Source organism: Sapajus apella, unplaced genomic scaffold (genome assembly GCF_009761245.1).
Source record: "Sapajus apella isolate SASKATOON/1434 unplaced genomic scaffold, GSC_monkey_1.0 scaffold52, whole genome shotgun sequence".
Classification (NCBI taxonomy): Eukaryota; Metazoa; Chordata; class Mammalia; order Primates; family Cebidae; genus Sapajus; species Sapajus apella.
Genome location: NW_022436992.1, coordinates 10,159,617 through 10,165,640, shown reverse-complemented (window position 1 = coordinate 10,165,640; position 6,024 = coordinate 10,159,617). Strand labels below are relative to the sequence as shown.

General features: G+C 41.3%; 1 protein-coding gene across 2 annotated transcripts in view; it reads right to left on the bottom strand.

Moving 5' to 3' along the window:
- The window catches only part of DNAH6 (dynein axonemal heavy chain 6), a 297,682-nt gene that overhangs the window by 147,658 nt on the left and 144,000 nt on the right, over positions 1 to 6,024 (bottom strand). The gene's annotated exons all lie outside the window — the stretch shown is intronic.

The following is a 6,024-nucleotide window of genomic DNA, read 5'->3' as shown; positions in this document are numbered from 1 at the left end:
TTTTTTTTTTTTTTTTTTTTTTTGAGACAGAGTTTCACTCTTGTTGCCCAGACTGGAGTGCAATGGCGCAATCTCGGCTCGCTGCAACCTCTGCCTCCTGGGTTCAGTCAATTCTCCTGCCTCAGCCTCCTGAGTAGCTGGGATTACAGGCATGTGCAACCATGCCCAGCTGATTTTTTGTATTTTTAGTAGAGATGGGGTTTCACCATGTTGACCAGGATGGTCTCGATCTCTCGACCTCGTGATCCACCCGCCTCGGCCTCCCAAAGTGCTGGGATTACAGGCATGAGCCACCGCGCCCGGCCCAACACCATTTCTTAAACAGGGAATACTTTCCCCATTGCTCTTGTCAGGTTTGTCAAAGATTAGATGGTTGTAGATGTGTGGCATTGCCTCTGAGGCCTCTGTTTTGTTCCATTGGTCTATATATCTGTTTTGGTACCAGTACCATGTTGTTTGATTACTGTAGCCTTGTAGTATAGTTTGAAGTCAGGGAGTGTGATGCCTCCCACTTTGTTCATTCTGCTTAGAATTGCCTCGGCTATTCAGGCTCTGTTTTGATTCCATATGAAGTTCAAGTTGGTTATTTCCAGTTCTTTGAAGAGGGTCATAGGTAGCTTGATGGGCATAGCATTGAATCTATAAATTACTTTGGGCAGTATGGCCATTTGCATGATATTGATTCTTCCTAACTATGAGCATGGAATGTTTTTTCATCTGTTTGTGTCTTCTCTTATTTCCCTCAGCACTGGTTTCTAGTTCTCCTTGAAGAGGTCCTTCACATCCTTTTTTAGTTGTATTTCTAGGTATTTTATTCTCTTTGTAGCAATTATGAATGGCAGTTCATTCTTGATTTGGCTCTCTTTTAGTCTGGTATTAGTGTATAGGAAAGCCTGTGATTTCTGCACATTGATTTTGTATCCTGAGATTTGCTGAAGTTGTTTATCAGTTTCAGGAGATTTTGGGCTGAGACATTGGGGTCTTCTAAATATACAATTGTGTTGCCTGCAAATAGAGACAATCTGACTTCCTCCTTTCCTATTTGAATACCCTTTATTTCTTTTTCTTGCCTGATTGCTCTGGCTTGAACTTCCAATACTATATTGAATAGGAGTGGTGAGAGGCATCCTTGTCTAGTGCCAGATTTCAAAGGGAATGCTTCCAGTTTTTGCCCATTCAGTATAATATTGGCTGTGGGTTTGTCATAAATAGCTTTTATTATTTTGAGATACGTTCCATTGATACCTAGTTTATTGAGAGTTTTAGCATAAAGGGCTGTTGAATTTTGTCAAAGGCCTTCTCTGCATCTATTGAGATAATCATGTGGTTTTTGTCTTTGGTTCTGTTTATGTGGTGGATTATGTTTATAGTCTTGTGTATGTTGAACCAGCCTTGCATCCCCGGGATGAAGCCTACTTGATCGTGATGGATAGGCTTTTTGATGTGCTGTTGCAATGGTTTGCCAGTATTTTATTGAAGATTTTTGCATCTATGTTCATTGTGGATATTGGCCTGAAGTTTTCTTTTATTGTTGAGTCTCTGCTGGGTTTTGGTATCAGGATGATGTTGGTCTCATAAAATGATTTGGGAAGGATTCCCTCTTTTTGGATTCTTTGGAAGAGTTTCAGAAGGAGTGGTACCAGCTCCTCTTTGTATGTCTGGTAGAATTTGGATGTGAACCTGTTTGGACCTGGGGTGTTTTTGGTTGGTAGGCTATTAATTGCTGCCTCAACTTCAGCCCTTGTTATTGGTCTATTCAGGGTTTCGGCTTCTTCCTGGTTTAGGCTTGGGAGGATACAAATGTCCAGGAATTTATCCATTTCTTTCAGGTTTGCTGGTTTATGTGCATAGAGTTGTTTTCAGTAATCTCTGATGGTAGTTTGTATTTCTGTGGAATTGTTGGTGATATCCCCTTTATCATTTTTTATTGCATCTATTTGATTCTTCTCTCTTTTCTTTTTTATTAATCTGGCTAGTGGCCTATTTTGTTGATTTTTTTCAAAAAACAAGCAACTGGATTTATTGATTTTTTGAAGGGTTTTTTGGTTCTCTATCTCCTTTAGCTCTGCTCTGATCCTAGTTATTTCTTGCCTTCTGCTAGCTTTTGAGTTTTTTTGATCTTGTCCCTCTAGCTCTTTCATTCTGATGACAGGGTACCTATTTTAGATCTTTCCTTGCTTCTCATGTGGGCATTTATTGCTATAAATTTTCCTCTGGACACTGCTTTAAATGTGTCCCAGAGATTCCTGTACATTGTGTCTTCATTCTTGTTGGTTTTGGAGAACATCTTTATTTCTGCCTTCATTTCATTGTTTAGTCAGTCAACATTCAAGAGCCAGTTGTTCAGTTTTCATGAAGTTGTGCAGTTCTGAGTTAGTTCTTAATCCTGAGTTCTAATTTGATTGCATTGTGGTCTGAGAGGCTGTTTGTTATGATTTCCATTCTTTTGTATATGCTGAGGAGTGATTTACTTCCAATTATGTGGTCAATTTTAGAGTAAGTGCAATGCGGTGCTGGGAAGAATGTATATTCTGTGGATTTGGGATGGAGAGTTCTGTAGATGTCTATTAGGTTTACTTGGGCCAGACAGGAGTTCATGTCATGGATATCCTTGTTAATTTTCTGTCTTCTTGATCTGTCTAATATTGACAGTGGAATGTCAAAGTCTCCCACTATTATTGTGTGGAAGTCTAAGTCTCTTTGTAGGTCATTAAGAACTTGCTTTATGTAACTGGGTGCTCCTGTATTGGGTGTGTATATATTTAGAATCATTAGCTCTTCTTGTTGCATTGATTTTACCATTATGTAATTTTCTCCTTTATCTCTTTTGATCTTTGTTGGTTTAAAGTCTATTTTATCAGAGACTAGGATTGCAACTCCTTCCTTTTTTGCTCTCCATTTGCTTGGTAAATCTTCCTCCATGCCTTTATTTTGAGCCTATGCATGTCCTTGCATGTGAGACGCATTTCCTGGATACAGCATACTGATGGGTTTTGACTTTTTATCCAATTTGCCGGTCTGTGTCTTTTGATTGGGGCATTTAGCCTATTTACATTTAAGGTTAATATTGTTATGTGTAAATTTGATACTGCCATTTTGGTGCTAGTTGGCTGTTTTGCCCATTAGTTAAGGCAGTTTCTTCATTGCGTTAATGTTCTTTACCATTTGGTACATTTTTGGAGTGGCTGGTACTGGTTGTTCCTTTCCATGTTTAGTGCTTCTTTCAGGAGCTCTTGTAAGGCAGGCCTGGTGGTGATGAAATCTCTCAGCAATTGCTTGTTCATAAAGGATTTTATTTTTTCTTCATGTATGAAGCTTGGTTTGGCTGGGTATGAAATTCTAGGTTGAAAGTTCTTTTCTTTAATGATGGTGAATATTGGCTCCTACTCTTTCTGGCTTATAGGGTTTCTGCCAAGAGATCCACTGTGAGTCTGATGGGCTTCCCTTTGTGGGTAACCCGACCCTTGTCTCTGCCTACACTTAGCATTTTTTCCTTCATTTCAATGCTGATGAATCTGATAATTATGTGCCTTGGGGTTGCTCTTCTTGAGGAATATCTTTGTGGTGTTCTCTGTATTTCCTGGACTTGAATGTTGGCCTGCCTTGCTAGGTTGTGGAAGTTGTCCTGGATAATATCCTGAAGAGTGTTTTCCAGCTTGGATTCATTCTCTCTGTCATATTCAGGTACACCTATCAAACATAGATTAAGTCTTTTCACATAATCCCATAATTCTTGGAGGCTTTGTTCATTTCTTTTTACTCTTTTTTCTCTATTCTTGCCTTCTTGTTTTATTTTATTGAGGTGATCTTCAATCTCTGATATCCTTTCTTCTGCTTGGTCGACTTGGCTATTGAAACTTGTCTATGCTTCACAAAATTCTCGTGTTGTGTTTTTCAGCTCCATCAATTCATTTATATTCTTCTCTAAGCTGTTTATTCTCATTAGCATTTTGTCAAACCTTTTTTGTCATGTTCTTAGTTTCTTTCCATTGCGTTAGAACATGTTCTTTTAGCTCAGAGAAATTTGTTATTATCCGCCTTCTGAAGCCTGTTTCTGTCAATTTATCAGACTCATTCACCATCCAGCTTTATTCCCTTGCTGGTGAGGAGATGTGATCCCTTGGAGGAGGAGAAGCGTTCTGATTTTTGGTGTTTTCATCCTTTTTACATTGGTTTCTTCCCATCTTTGTGGATCTATCTACTTGTGGCCTTTGTAGTTGGTGACTTTTGGATGGGGTCTCTGAGTGGATGTCCTTTTTGTTGATGTTGAACTTATTTCCTACTGTTTTTTAGTTTTCATTCTAACAGTCAGGCCCCTCTGCTGGAGGGCCACACCAGACCCTGCTTGCCTGGGGATCACCTGCGGTGGCTGCAGAACAGTAAGTGTTGCTGTCAGTTTCTTCTTCTGTTATCTTTGTCCTAGAAGGATACCTGCCAGATGTCAAGCTGAGCTGCCCTTTGTGAGGTGTCTATCTGGATACATGGGGGTCAGGAAGCTCCTTGAGGAGACAGTCTGTCTCTTATAGGAGCTCATGTGCTGAGTTGGGAACTCCGTTGTTCCATTCAGAGCTGCTGGGCAGGTACATTTAAGTCTGCTGCAGTGGAACTCATAACTGCCTTTTTCCCCAGGTGTTCTGTCCTGGGAAGGTTGGGCTTATTTATAACTTCCTGATGTGCTGCTGCCTTTTTTCAGTGATGCCCTGCACAGCAAGGAGGTAGCCTACTCATAATCTGCCAGCAGAGGCATTGCTGAACTGCTGTGGGCTCTGCCCAGCTCCTGTGTGGACTTTCTTGTGGTTTTGTTTACAGAGGTATAGTTAGAACTGCCTTGGTAATGGGGATCTGCATCAGGAATACGGACTGCCTTGGTAATGGTGGACTGCCTCAGTAATGGTGAATTGCCTTGTTCATGGCAGACTCCCTCAGTAATGTTGGACTGCCTTGGTAATGGCGGACTGCCTCAGTAATGGCAGATTTCCTCAGTAGTGGTGGACTGCCTTGGCAATGGTGGATACCCTTCTCCCCACAGAGCTGGCATCCTGGGTCCAGCTGCGCTTTCTGCAAAACTCTCAATCTTTGTGTGGGTGAGGACTGCCGAGCCAGATCACCTGGCTCCCTGTTTCAGCCCCTTTTTTTTCAGAGAATGGGCGGCTCTGTCTCACAGGCGTTCCAGGTGCCTGTTAAAATGGATGCCCAGATTTGTGTGAGTTTTTTTGCAGAGACCTGCTGCGCCAGCTGAAACAGCCATACTGGAAACTTGTTTCCATGCTGGAAACCCAGGATTCTCCTGGTCTGTGGGCAGTAAAAACTCGTTTGGAAATGTGGTGCTCACTCCCCCTCTGCCTTGTTCTTGCTGGGAACAGTACTCCAGAGCTGTTCCTATTTGGCCATCTTGGATCCACCCCCTTTCATATTTTCTAAAGCACTCTTCCAGCGTTTTTCAAAATGTGGCAGTTTTTATATATAATTTTGGCATTAGCTCTTAAACAGTTTATTGGAACTACTTCAATTTATTAAAACAATTTCCCACAAATATAAGCTATTTCAAAACAAATAGAAAACTCCTGTCCATGTGCTGAAGGTTGTATACATGGGGCTCTGTCCCTCTTGAGAAAGGGCTTCCACCAGAAGAAGCTGATACTGGTTAATATGGAGGTTCACTTAATTGCCACATCCTTGGTTCTTACTGTCCACATCATTGTCATCAGCTTCTCCAGACCAGTCACCTGAATTGTCTTATTCTACCTTTATGCCCACCTTACCATTTCTTGCCTCTGCAGTTGCAGTCACCCAGCACTTCCTATTCCCAAGCTCTGTTAATTCCCAGCATCCCCAAGACATAGCTCACAATCTCTCTTCTCTAAGCAACCTTTGCAGGTTGGTAATGCGGGGCTTTAGTCATGTTGCTTCATATTCTCTCCTTGTTCTACTCAAAATAATCTGCCTCACAATCTGTTGAACACTTACAGGGCAGGCACTATTATTTTCCCATATAAAGGATGAGGAAGCAGCTGGTTAGGGAAG